The following is a 14,441-nucleotide window of genomic DNA, read 5'->3' on the forward strand; positions in this document are numbered from 1 at the left end:
TGAAGCAGTAGAAATGTTTGAACCCAGGAGGCGGAAGTTGTGGTGAGCTGAGATCACATCATTGCACTCCAGCCTGGGCAACAAGAGTGAAACTCCATCTCAAAAACAAAAATAAAACAAACTTAAGCCCCCTAGTGCATCATGTAATCCCTCTAAGAAAAGATCTCTGCTGCCTCTTCAGTTTGACTTTTACCATTTATTTCTTAGCTCCTATTTATACAGAACAGCTTCCTGGCTGGGTACAGTGGCTCATGCCAGTAATCCCAGCCTTTTGGGAGCCCGAGATGGGTGGATCACCTGAGGTCAGAAGTTCAAGGCCAGCCTGGCCAATATGGTGAAACACTGTCTACTAAAAAAAATACAAAAAAAATTAGCCAGACGTGGTGGCATGTGTCTGTAATCCTGGCTACTTAGGAGACTGAGGCAGGAGAATTGCTTGAATCTGGGAGGTGGAGGTTGCTGTGAGCCAAAATGGCACCATTGCACTCTAGCCTGGGCAACAAGAGCAAAACTCTGTCTCAAAAAAAAAAAACAAAAAAAAAAAACACGTTTATTCATACCTCCATGCCTTCATTTATAAGTTCTGACATTCCACACAGTGAATATATTTGAGGAGCCACTTTCTCTATTTCTATTTACCCCAGTCATGTGCTCCATAAAGCCTTCCATATTCCCAAAATGTTCCTTATACTGTGAAATTGTGTATATTAGAGAGAATGAGGCCAGGTGAGGTGGCTCATGCCTGTAATCCCAGCACTTCGGGAGGCCAAGGTGGGCGGATCACCTGAGGTCGAGAGTTTGAGACCAACCTGACCAACATGGAGAAACCTCGTCTCTACTAAACATACAAAATTAGTTGGGTGTGATGCCCATGCCTTTAATCCCAGCTACTGGGGAGACTGAGGCAGGAGAATCACTTGAACCTGGGAGGCAAAGTCTGCAGTAAGCTGAGATCATGCCATTGCACTCCAGCCTGGGCAACAAGAGTGAAACTTCATCTCAAAAAAAAAAAAGAAAGAATAAAAAGATGAAATACCCTGACTGTCCCAAAGGGGCCTGCTGAGTATACAATTATTACTATTATTTTAGAGACAAGGTCTCATTCCATCACCCTGGCTGTAGTACACTGGCAACCGTGACCTCTTGGGCTCAAGGGATCCTCTTACCTCAGCTTCCCCATTAGCTGGGACTACAGAGGAGTACCACCATACCCATGGCCAGCTAATTTAATTGTTAGTAGATATGAGGTCTTGCTATGCTTCCCAGGCTGGTCTAGAACCACCTGACCTCAAGTGATCCTCCCACTGGCTTCCCAAAGGGCTGGCATTATATGCATGAACCACTGTACCTGGCCTCTCCATGATTGCTATAGCTCCCTTTTTTCTACCATAGCTTTCATATAATTTATTCCTTGTATACCAGATTTTTTTGTTTTTGAGATGGAGTCTAGCTGTGTCACCTAGGCTGGAGTGCAATGGCAGGATCTTGGCTCACTGCAACCTACGCCACTGGGGTTCAAGTAATTTTCCTGCCTTAGCCTCCCGAATAGCTAGGACTACAGGCATGTGCCACCACACCCTGCTAATCTTTGTATTTTTAGTAGAGATGGGGTTTCACCATGTTGGCCAGGCTGGTCTGGAACTCCTGACCTCAAGTGATCTCCCCATCTCAGCCTCCCAAAGTGCTAGGATTACAGGTGTGAGCCTCTTCACCCAGCTCAGAATGATCTTTTAGAATTGAATCATGTCACTCTCTGCTTAAAGTCTTCCAATCACATCTTTACCACTTAAAATCATATCCAGACTCCTTCACCATGACTAACAAATCTAGTGACCATAGGTCCCTGTTTAAATTGCCTTGATTCATTTTCAAAATTGCCTGTTACAGTTAGCCTACCTAAAGCCTTGCCTCTTCAGTTTCATGTCTCATTATCCTCCTTGTATATCCAAGTCAGCCCCATTGGTCCTTCCCGTTGTCATATACATCAAACTCATTATCACTTAGGTTATTTTTGCACTTGTCTGCTGGTGCTTGGAATATTCTGCCTCAGTTTTTCCTGACTGAATCTATCTTGGGAGTCAGGTCTTAGTTAACAACTTCTGTAAAATGTAAGCATAAGAAGCATACTTTGTCTGCCTTGTTCATGCCTAGAACACTGCCTAACACTTAATTGACATTTTTTTTTTTTGAGACAGTTTTGCTCCTGTTGCCCAGGCAGGAGTAAAATGGTGCGATCTCGGCTCACCACAACCTCTTCCTCCCAGGTTCAAGCAATTCTCCTGCCTCAGCCTCCCGAGTAGCTGGTATTACAGGCATGCACCACTATGCCCGGCTAATTTTGTGTTTTTAGTAGAGACAGGGTTTCTCCAAGCTGGTCAGTCTGGTCTTGAACTCCCGACCTCAGGTGCTCCACCTGCCTTGCCTCCCAAAATGCTGGAATTACAGGCATGAGCCACTGCACCTGGCCTAATTGACTTTTTTGTGCATGGTTTTTGTTGTTGTGTTTTTCATTTGGGATTTTCAGGTTTTTTGAGAGAAGAGTCTCATTGTGTTGCCCAGGCTACAGTGCAGTGGTGTGATCTTGGCTCACTGCAACCTTTGCCTCCCAGATTCAAGAAATTCTCCTGCCTTAGCCTCCTGAGTAGCTGAGACTACAGGTGCAGCCCATCATGGCTGGGTAATTTTCATATTTTTAGTAGAGAGGGAGTTTCACCATGTTGGCCAGGCCAGTCTCAAACTCCTGACCTCAGGTGATCCACCCACCTTGGCCTCCCAAAGTGCTAGGATTACAAGCATGAGGCACCGCACCTGGCCTAATTGATGTTAATTAAGTGCATCAGTCTGAGTCCTATCAGAAGACAAAAATGTGGCCATCTGGTCAGGTGTGGTGGCTCATGCCTGTAATCCCCAAACTTTGGGAGGCCGAGGTGGGCAGATCACCTGAGGTCAGGAATTTGAGACCAGCCTGAACAACATGGTGAAATCCTGTCTCTACTAAAAATACAAAAATTAGCCAGGCATGGTGGTGTATGCCTGTAATCCCAGCTACTCAGGAGGCTGAGGCAGGAGAATTGCTTGAACCTAGGAGGAGAAGGTTTCAGTGAGCCAAGATCACATCACTGCACTCCAGTCTGGGCAACAGAACAAGACTCTGTCTCAAAAAAAAGACAAAAATTACACATTTTTTTTTTTTACAGGGAGAGGTTAATATAAAGAATATCAAGCTATAGGCTGGTCCGAGTGCAGTGGTGTTTACAACTAATTGATCACAACCAGTTACAGATTTCTTTGTTCCTTCTCCACTCCCAATGCTTCACTTGACTAGAAAATAAAAGGAGAAAAAAAAAGAGAGAAAAAAAAAGAATATCAAGCTGTAATAAAAGTAACTGTAAGAAGTAAGAGAAAATGCTGTTTCCTAAGGCTGAGGGAGATTATCCAAGAAAGGACATACTTGGAAGGAGGGCCACTGCTGTCTCTTCAAAACAGGTGCACACTGCACTGGAGAATGTAGAGTCACAGGCCACTGGATAGCAGAGAAGTGTGGAGGTTTGCCCAGGCCAGTGCTAGTGTGCAGTCCCTGGGCAAGCAGGGAACATACAGCTGGTGACCAGACATGCATATGTGCAGAGGGAGTCCAGGCACAGAGGGGTAGGAGGCCTGGAGTGTGGCATCCCTGTGGAAAGTGACCACCAGGCCAGGGCATGGCTGGGGCAGGTCACCACCAAATTTCCTCTCATCCACACTATTGACCTACGGTGCGGTGCGGCTACTGGAACCAGCACTAGAACCCCCCTTCATCCTGCAGTACCCTTCCAGACCATCTTCTGAGAAAGCATTGTTCTTAGTACTCTACAAAAGAAATGCTTAAAGGAATTGTATTCATTTAAAAGGAGGTATTGAGGGATGAATTTGAGCTGACTAGACAATACATTGATAACTAGCACAATAAGTGTTAGATGGCTGGGCAGATAACTGTGGTTTTTGGTTGACAGGCTGTCCCCCTTCCAGACCTCCCAAAGCCACCTGGGCTTTTAGAGAAAATTCAAGGTAAAACTTGGCCCCCACCCTGACACACCCGTCCTTTTTTTTTTTTTTTTGAGATGGAGTTTCACTCTTGTTACCCAGGCTGGAGTGCAATGGCGCGATCTAGGCGCACCGCAACCTCCGCCTCCTGGGTTCAGACAATTCTCCTGCCTCAGCCTCCTGAGTAGCTGGGATTACAGGTGTGCACCACCATGCCCAGCTAATTTTTTGTATTTTTAGTAGAGACGGGGTTTCACCATGTGGACCAGGATGGTCTCTATGTCTTGACCTCGTGATCCACCCTCCTCGGCCTCCCAAAGTGCTGGGATTACAGGCATGAGCCACTGCGCCCAGCCCATTTTTTTTTTTTTTTTAATCAAATGGTGGTGGAAGAAACTTGGCCACGTTCCCCAAGTGGAGGTTCAACTAGGGGTCACCTGCCGAGTGGGGGGCAAGTGAGACCAAAAAAAAAAGGTGGAGGGAGCGCCTCTGGGCCTGGAGTGTCATAGCCACAAGATGCCATTGCAGCCAGACTGCTGGTGAGGCTTGCGCGGCCCTCTCCAGCTTTAGCTCTGGCTCCACGCTGCGGGCCTTCATCACGCTGTCTTCTATCATCACGAGCTTTGGATACCCAAAGAATGGCACCTATGAATCATCTAGCAACAAATCTGTCTTTTTAATCAGGGGCCTTCCATGCACTGACATGGCTGAAACTGCAGTTCTCACCAACCTTCACCCTCTTCCTCCCCTTCACCTCCCTGCCCCTAGGGAGAACTGAGCCCAAGACCAGCAGTCCCAGACTTGGAGACCCTGCAAAAGGCTGGGCCTGGCCAGGCACCATGGCTCACACCCGTAATCCCAGCACTTCGGGAGGCTGTGGTGGGAGTATCAGAAGGCCAGGAGTTCGAGACCAGCATGGCCAACATGGTGAAACCCCATCTCTATTAAAAATACAAAAATTAGCTGGTTGTGGTGGCACATGTCTGCAGTCCCAGCTACTCAGGAGACTGAGGCAGGAGAATCACTTGAACATGGGAGGCAGAGGTTACAGTGAACCGAGATTGCAATCCTACACTCCAGCCTAGATGACTCCATCTCAAAAAAAAAAAAAAAAAGGAGCCTCAGTGGCTTGTCCTGGCACTTGAGGAGGCAAGGCTATGCGTTCAAGGCCATCCTGGGCAACATAAGAACCTCTCATTCATTAAAACAAATAAATAAACAAAAGTAAAAAACTAAAATAAAAAGGCAGGGCCTGGGTCTCACTGGCTCCCCGAGAGTCCCCTTCACTGTACAGGCTTCGGCAGCCGCAGAACCCTGTCATTCTTACATCGTTTTGCTCATGATTACCAATAATCTTTGTTATGACCCAGGATATACCTGGAACCCAGCAACTTGACCTACTTTCAAAGGCAGGCTTCAAATGTAGGTCAGTGAATTTAACTGCCCTTTCTGAATTGCTGTAGGCTGTGTTACTTGATAGAGTTGAATGCTGAGTCAACATTTCAGGGATAACATCCAAATTTATTTCTTTTTTTTCTTCCTTTTTTTTTCTTTCTTTCTTTCTTTTCTTTTTTTTTTTTTTTTGAGATGGAGTCTCACTCTGTCTCCAGGCTGGAGTGCAGTGGTACAATCTTGGCTCACTGCAACCTCCAACTCTGTGGTTCAAGCAATTCTCCTGTATCAGCCTCCTGAGTAGCTGGATTACAGGCACATGCCACCACACCCAGCTAATTTTTGCATTATTAGTAGAGACAGGGTTTCACCATGTTAGCCAGGATGGTCTCGATCTCCTGACCTCATGATAGGCCCACCTCGGCCTCCCAAAGTGCTGAGATGACAAGCGTGAGCCACCGCTCACGACCAAATTTCTTTTTTTTTTAATTTTTTTTTTTAGTAGAGACGGGGTTTCACCATCTTGGCCAGGCTGGACTTGAATTTCTAACCTCGTGATCCATCTGCCTTGACCTCCCAAAGTGCCGGGATTACAGGCGTGAGCCACTGCACCCAGCCCAAATTTCATTTTTTAAAATGAGGAAATTGGTCAGGCTCGAGCCTGTCATCCCAGCACTTTGAGAAGCTGAGGAGGGAGAATCACTTGAACCTGGGAGGTGGAGGTTGCAGTGGCCCAAGATCGTGCCATTATACACCAGCCTAGGTGACAGATGGAGACGTCATCTCAAAAAAATTAACAAACAATAAAAAAAAAAGTGAAAGAAGCCAGTCATAAAAGACCACATATTATATTACTCAATTTATGTGAGATTGCCATTATAGGCCATTCTATGGTGAGAAAGCAGATAGATTTAGTGGTGGTCTTGGAAGGAAAGAAGAGGTGGTGAAAACAGGGAGGGCCAAGTGTGGTGGCTCACGCCTGTAATCCCAGCACTTCAGGAGGCCGAGTCAGGAGTGTCACTTGAGGCCAGGAGTTCAAGACCAGCCTAAGCAACACAGGAAGACCCCATCTCTACAAAATATTTAAAATTTAGCCAGGTGTGATGGCACATGCCTGTGGTCCTAGCTACTGGAGAGGCTGAGGCAGGAGGATAGCTTGAGCCCAGGAGGTCGAGGTTGCAGTAAGCCAAGGTCACCCCACTGCACTCTAGCTTGGGTGACAGAAGGAGACCCTATCTCAAAATATAAAAGAAAAGATGTAAAACCAAAATATCCTCTGATAGGAAACTAGTAAACATAAATTTTTAAACGTTCATGTAATGTAGTACTATGCAGATACTCTGCATAATTAGGTAGATATTTTGTGCTGCTGTGTTATAATATTTATATCACTGAGTAAAGAAAACAAGTTAGAGAATAAATCTTCAATATGACCCCATTTGTTAAATTAGAAAAATAAGGAAGACGAGAAAAGGAATCTTACTTATGGAGGCTTAGGTAAGCCTGGAGAGTTTCTGGAGGGATATTGAATAAATTGTTAATAATGGTTACCTCTGAATAATGCAAAGAAATCTTATTGAGAAGACCTTTACTTTTCAATTTTTCCCTCTTGTGTTTTTTAAATAATTTCCATGAGTCTATTCTACTTTTGAAAACATATGTACACACAACAAAAATTTAGAAAATTCTCTATCGTCCATTGATTGATTGATTGAGATGGAATCTTGTTCTGTTGCCCAGGCTGGAGTGCAGTGGTGCAATCTCAGCTCACTGCAACCTCTGCCTCCTGGGTTCAAACAATTGTCCTGCCCCAGACTCCTGAGTAGCAGGCACACACCACCATGCCTGACTAATTTTTTTGTATTTTTAGTAGAGATGGGGTTTCACCACTCTGGCCAAACTGGTCTCGAACTCCTGACCTTATGATCCACCCACCTCGGTCTCCTAACATGCTGAGATTACAGGGATGAGCAACCGCGCCCGGCAATTATCTCTCTTTTTAAAACATTGTAGCTTTTTCCTTCTTCACATATTTGGGAAGCTTCATTGATCTTGGACTTTTCTCAGGAAGGCTTCACAGAGCATGGAGGCTGAAACATAAAGTCTAGGTAGTCTAAAAGGAGATCCCTGAATGAAGGATGAATAAGAGATACACACATGGTTCAGAAGAAGGCAACAGTCCTCTTTTGCTTTTTGACTTTGGTGATGAACAGAGGAGAAAAAAAATTCTCACTAAGAATTCTTCTTTTTTCTTTTTTTTTTTGAGATGGAGTCTCACTCTGTCACCCAGACTGGAGTGTGGTGGTGTGATCTCGGCCCACACAACCTCCACCTCAGGGTTCAAGCAATTCTCCTGCCTCAACCTCCTGAGTAGTTGGTATTACAGGTGCGTGACACCATGTCTGATTAATGTTTTTTTTTTTTGTATTTTTAGTAGAGTCGGGGTTTCACCATGTTGGTCAGGCTGGTCTCAAACTCCTGACCTCATGATCTGCCCCCTCAGCCTCACTGTAGTGCAATGGCTCAATCTTGGCTCACTGCAACCTCTGCCTCCAAAGTTCAGGGAGTTCTCCTGCCTCAGCCTCTGGAGTTGCTGAGATTACAGGCACCCGCCACCAAGCCCAGCTAATTTTTGTATTTTTAGTCGAGACAGGGTTTCACCATGTTGGCCAGGGTGGTCTCAAACTCTTGACCTCAGGTGATCCACTCACCTCAGCCTCCCAAAGTGCTGGGATTATGGGCATGAGCCACTGTACCTGGCCCAAGAATTCTTAGCTACACATTGGTCCTCATGCAGTTTTGTTGTCTGATTTTATCTACCTGTGTGACTAAAAAACTACAAATGGAAAATATAACTTAAACCAGTTCTAGGTTAGTACAGGTCCTAAACAACTGAGAAGCAAACATCAATCTTTTCTGGAGGAATGCAAGTTCCACTCAGAGTTCAAAGTAGTCAAAATTATGAAATAAGGTACTGCACCTTACCTTCCAGGCAAGATGCAGTAGCTCTTGTCTGGAATCCCAGCACTTTGGGGGGTAGAGGTGGATGGATCACCTGAGGTCAGGAGTACCAGACCAGCCTGGCCAATATGGCAAAACTCATCTCTACTAAAAATACAAAGAATTAGGCTGAGAGTGGTGGCTCATGCCTGTAATTCCAATACTTTGGGAAGTTGGGGTGGGTGGATCACCTGACGTCAGGAGTTCGAGACTAGCCTGACCAAATGGAGAAACCCTGTCTCTACTAAAAATACAAAATTAGCCGGGCGTGCTGGTACATGCCTGTAATCCCGGCTACTGGGGAGGCTGAGGCAGGGGAATCACTTGAACCCTTGAGGCAGAGGTTGCAGTGAGCCGAGATGGATCCATCGCACTCCAGCCTGGGCAACAAGAGCTCCATCTCAAAAAACTCCATCTAAAAAAAAAAAAAGTCGGCCAGGATTGGTAGCTCACATCTGTAATCCCAGAATTTTCAGAGGCCAAATCACTTGAAGTCAAGAGTTTGAGACCAACCTGGCCACCATGGTGAAACCACATCTCTACTAAAATACAAAAAATAATTAGCTGGGTGCAGTGGCATACACCTGTTGTCCCAGCTACTCAGGGGGCTGAGACAGGAGAATGGCTTGAACTCAGGAGGTGAAGGTTGCAGTGAGCTGAGATCACACACTGCACTCCAGCCCAGATGACAGAGTGAGACTCCATATCAAAACAAACAAGGCCGGGCATGGTGGCTCACGCCTATAATCCCAGCACTTTGGGAGGCCAAGGTGGGTGGATCACGAGGTCAAGAGATCGAGACCATCCTGGTCAACATGGTGAAACCCCGTCTCTACTAAAAGTACAAAAAAAAAAATAGTTGGGCATTGTGGTGTGCACCTGTAGTCCCAGCTACTCGGGAGGCTGAGGCAGGAGAATTGCTTGAACCCAGGAGGGAGAGGTTGCAGTGAGCTGAGATCGTGCCATTGCACTCCAGCCTGGGTAACAAGAGCGAAACTCTGACTCAAAAAAAAAGAAATAAAACAAACAAACAAACAAAAAATACAAAAATTAGCTGGGCATAGTGGCATACACCTGTAATCCCAAATACTCAGGAGGCTTAGGCAGGAGAATCGTTTGAACCTGGAAGAAGGAGGTTGCAGTGAGCTGAGATTGCATTTCTGCACTTCAATCTGGGTGACAGAGAGAGATACTGTCTCAAAAAAAAAATTGTTTTCTGGGTGGCTGAAAAGGAAAAAATAAAAATAAAAAAAAACTAGCTGGTCGTGGTGGTGTGCACTTGTAATTCTAGTTAAGAGGCTGAGACAGGAAAATAGCTTGAATTCAATCGCTATTAAATGAATAAGCCTTAGAAATGATAAATTCCAACTATTTTACATGGGGGAAAAATGACTAAGTAAAGAAAAACAAGCCAACCAGTTTTTTTTGTTTGTTTGTTTGTTAAGAAATGGGGTCTCATAAATCTTTCCTGGTCATGAAAATAAAAAATAGGCCGGGTGTGGTGACTTATGCCTGTAATCCTAGCACTTTGGGAGGCTGAGTAAGTGGGCGGATCATCTGAGGTCAGGACTTCAAGACTAGCCTGGCTATCATGGTGAAACCCCATCTTTAAATTAAAAAAAGAAAATAAAAAATAAAATAATAAAAAAAGAGATGGGGTCTCACCATGTTGCTAAGGCTGGACTTGAATTCTAAACTCAAGTGATCCTCCTGCCTAAGCTTCTTGAGTAGCTAGAATTACAGTCACACACCACACAGCCAACTACCTTTAAAAGCAGAGAAGGGGTTGGAAAGAGAAGACAGACAGAAAAAGCAATACAAAGTAGAAAGCTGACAAAACAATAATAGAAACAAATCTTATATAAGCAATAACAAATAATGGAATAAGCTTTTTTTAAAAAAAAAAGATGATCACATTCGATTTTTATTTTTTTATCTATTTATTTTTTAATTTTTAATTTTTTTTTTTTTTTTTTTGAGATGGAGTTTTGCTCTTGTTACCCAAGCTGGAGTGCAATGGCACAATCTCAGCTCACTGCAACCTCCGCCTCCTGGGTTCAGGCAATTCACCTGCCTCAGTCTCCTGAGTAGCTGGGATTACAGGCACATGCCACCATACCCAGCTAATTTTTTTGTATTTTTAGTAGAGACGGGGTTTCACCATGTTGACCAGGATGGTCTCGATCTCTTGACCTCGTGATCCACCAGCCTCGGCCTCCCAAAGTGCTGGGATTACAGATGTGAGCCACCGCACCCGGCCTTTTTTTTTAAATTTTTTTGAGATAGAGTCTCACTTTCTCACTCAGGCTGAAGTGCAATGGTGTGATCTCTGCTCACTGCAGCTTCCGCCTCCTGTGATCAAGCAATTCTCCTGCCTTAAGTCCCCAAGCAGTTGGGGTAACAGGCACCTGCCATCATGCCCTGCTACTTTTCATATTTTTGTAAAGATGGTATTTCACCAAGTTGGTCAGGCTACTCTTGAACACCTGGCCTCAAGTTGTCCATCCACATCGGCCTCCCAAAGTGCTGGAATTACAGGTGTGAGCCACTGCACCAAGTCAATTGTTTTCTTATTATTGAAAGGTAAGAACACTGAGAAAAGCAGGGAAAGAGTAGGACCTTCGTGGTAGGAGCAGAAACCCATAAATTTAGACAGGGTAAAGCTTCATAAATCCTATGGTCAGGCCGAGCACGGTGGCTTGTGCCTGTAATCCCAGCACTTTGAGAGATCAAAGTGGATTTATCACTTGTGCCCAGAAGTTCTAGAACAGCCTGGGTAACACAGAGAAACTCCATCTCTAATAAATATATAAAAATTGGCTAGACTTGGTGGCTCAACCTGTAATCCCTGCACTTTGGAAGGCGGAGGTAGGCAGATCATGAGGTAAGGAGATAGAGACCATCCTGGCCAACAAGGTGAAATCCCATCTCTATTAAAAATACAAATATTAGCCAGGTGTGGTGGCACATACATGTAATCCCAGCTACTTGTGAGGCTGAGGCAGGAATATCATTTGTACCCAGGAGGCAGAAGTTGCAGTGAGCCAAGATCACCACACTGCACTGCAGCCTGGGTGACAGTGGGAGACACAGTCTAAAAAAAAAAAAAAATTAGCTGGGCATGGTGATGCATGCCTATAACCCCAGCTACTCGGGAGGCTGAGGTGGGAGGATCACTTGAACCCAGGAGTTGGAGGCTGCAGTAAACTATGATAGCATCACTGTACTCCAGTCTGGGAAAGAAAAAGAAAAAAAGAAAAGACTAAGTTTGGACCAGCCCATGTCGCTCATGCCTATAATCCCAGCTCTTTGGAAGGTCAAGGCAGGACAATAGCTTGAGGACAAGAGTTTGAGGTCAGCCTGGACAACACAGCAAGACCCTAGTCTCTACAAAATAAGTAAATTATTTCATAAAAAAAATCAGTGTAGTGGTGCATGTAATTCTAGCCACTGGAGAGGCTGAGGCAGGAGGATAACTTGAGCCCAGGAGTTTCAGGTTGGGGTGAAATATGATCACACAACTGCACTCCAGCCTGGGTGACAGAGCCAGATCCTGTCTACTAATACTACTAATAATAATGGTAATAAAATAAAATTTAAATGTTCATGTAAATGTAAAATGAAAAAAAACAGCAATGATAAAAAATAATATGATTTAGGCCGGGCGCTGTGGCTCACGCCTTTAATCCCAGCACCTGGTTGATCACCTGAGGTCAGGAGTTCAAGACCAGCTGACTAATATGGTGAAACTCTGTTTCTACTAAAAATGCAATAAATTAGCTGGGCATGGTGGTGTGCACCAGTAATCTGAGCTACTCAGGAGGCTAACATAACAGAAGTGCTTGAACCTGGGAGGTGGAGGTTGCATTGAGCCAAGATAACACCATTGTACTCTGGCTTGGGCAACAAGAGCAAAACTTTATCTCAAAAAAAAATTTTTTTTTCTAAATAGAGATGAGGGTCTTGCCATGTTTCCCAGCCTCCTCGACTCAAAAATCCTCCCACACTGGCCTCCCAAAGAGCTGGGATTACAGGCGTGAACCACCACACCTGGCCAATTTCAGTAGACTTTGTGGTCATGAAAATGAATTTAAAATTTTTTCAACATGCTTTTGATTCTGATTTTACTGTGCATAAGTGTTGTTTGGGTACTCGTAAGAACTTCATATTCTTGGGCCCTGAAACTCAGGGATTTTGATTTTGTATATAGTAATTATGATTTCTTAGAATCCGCATGTAAAGACCAGGTGCCGTGGTTCATGCCTGTAATTCCAGCACTTTGGGAGGCCCAGGTGGATGGATCACCTGAGGTCAGTTCGAGACCACCCTCGCCAACATGGCAAACCCCATTTCTACTAAAACTACAAAAAAAATAGCCAGGCATGGTGGCATGTGCCTGTAATCCCAGCTACTCGGGAGGCTGAGGCAAAAGAATCATTTGAACCCAAGAGGCTGAGGTTGCAGTGAGCCGAGATCTCGCCACTGAACTCCAGCCTGGGCAACAGAGCAGGACGTCATCTCAAAAAAAAAAAAAAAAAAATGCATTAAAAAAAGAAAAAACATGCCGGTAAAGGTGGCTCACACCTGCAATCCCAGCACTTTAGGAGGTCGAGGCGGGTGGATGATGAGGTCAGGAGTTCGATACCAGCCTGGTCAACATAGTGAAACCCCATCTCTACTAAAAATACAAAAATCAGCTGGGCATGGTGGCGGGCACCTATAGTCCCAGTTACCCAGGAGGTGGAGGTTGCGGTGAGCCAAAATCTCGACATTGCACTTCAGCCTGGGCAACAAGAGCCAAACTCCATCTCAAAAAAAAAAAAAAAAAAGAAAGAAAGAAACTTGCTGGACGCGGTGGCTCATGCTTGTAATCCCAGAACTTTGGGAGGCCAAGGCAGATGGATCACAGCATCAGCAGTTGGAAACCAGCCTGACCAACATGGTGAAACTCCGTTTCTACTAAAAAAACAAAAATTAGCCGGGCATGACGACATGTGCCTGCAGTCCCAGTTACTCAGGAGGCTGAGTCAGGAGAATCACTTGAATCTGGGAGGTGGAGGTTGCAGTGAGCCGAGATCTCACCACTGCACTCCAGTCCAGGCGACAGACTCCATCTCAGAACAAAACAAAACTTCAAGATATCTAACATAGTTGTTGAAGAAGAAGAAGAAGAAGAAGAAAAGCTTCCAAATATCGTTTTGATTAGGGCGGTATACCTGAGCCAGGTGCAGTGGCTTATATCTGTTATCTCAAAACTTTGGGAGGCCAAGGCAGGTGGATTGATTGAAGCCAGAAGTTTGAGATCAGCTTAGTCAACATGGCAAGACCTGTCTCTACAGAAAATGTAAAAGTTAGCAGGGCATGGTGGTATATACATCTATGTTTCCAGCTATTTGAGAGGCTGAGGTAGGAGAATCGCTTAAACCATGTTTGCACCACTGCACTCTAGCCTGGGTGACAGAGAGAGCTCCCCAACCATCTCAAAAAAAAAAAGTAGGGGGAGGATGGTATAAGAGGGTAAACTAGAGAAACACTAAAATACGAGGCAAATGTGAGCCTTTAAAAGCTTTGAGGAGTTACATAATTAAATTTGCATTTTAGATTGCTGTCCCTGTACTATGGGAAGAAATTGGAAGGAAGCAAGACAAGAGATTAGTCTATTGTAATGATTATGCCTATTTATAAAGGCCTAGATTAGGATTCATTGGGAAACAGTGTATTGCAAATGACAGAAATAAAGAGATGATCAAAGTATGATTTCACAGCCAGACCAGTGGTTCATGTCTGTAATCCTATAAATTTGGGAGGTCTAGGCGGGTGGATCACTTGAGGTCAGGAGTTTGAGACCAGCTTGGCAAATAATGTAAAACCCCCATCTCTGCTAAAAATACAAAAAAATTAGCTGGGCATGGTGATGGGTGCCTGTAATCCCAGATGCTCAGGGGACTGAGGCAGGAGAATCATTTGAACCTGGGAGGCAGCGGTTTTGGTAAGCAGAGATCCAGCAACTGCACTCCAGCTTGGGC

The sequence above is a fragment of the Aotus nancymaae genome, unplaced genomic scaffold (assembly GCF_030222135.1).
Source record: "Aotus nancymaae isolate 86718 unplaced genomic scaffold, 86718_ANA_hifiasm-v0.15.2.pri h1tg000022l_1, whole genome shotgun sequence".
Classification (NCBI taxonomy): domain Eukaryota; kingdom Metazoa; phylum Chordata; class Mammalia; order Primates; family Aotidae; genus Aotus; species Aotus nancymaae.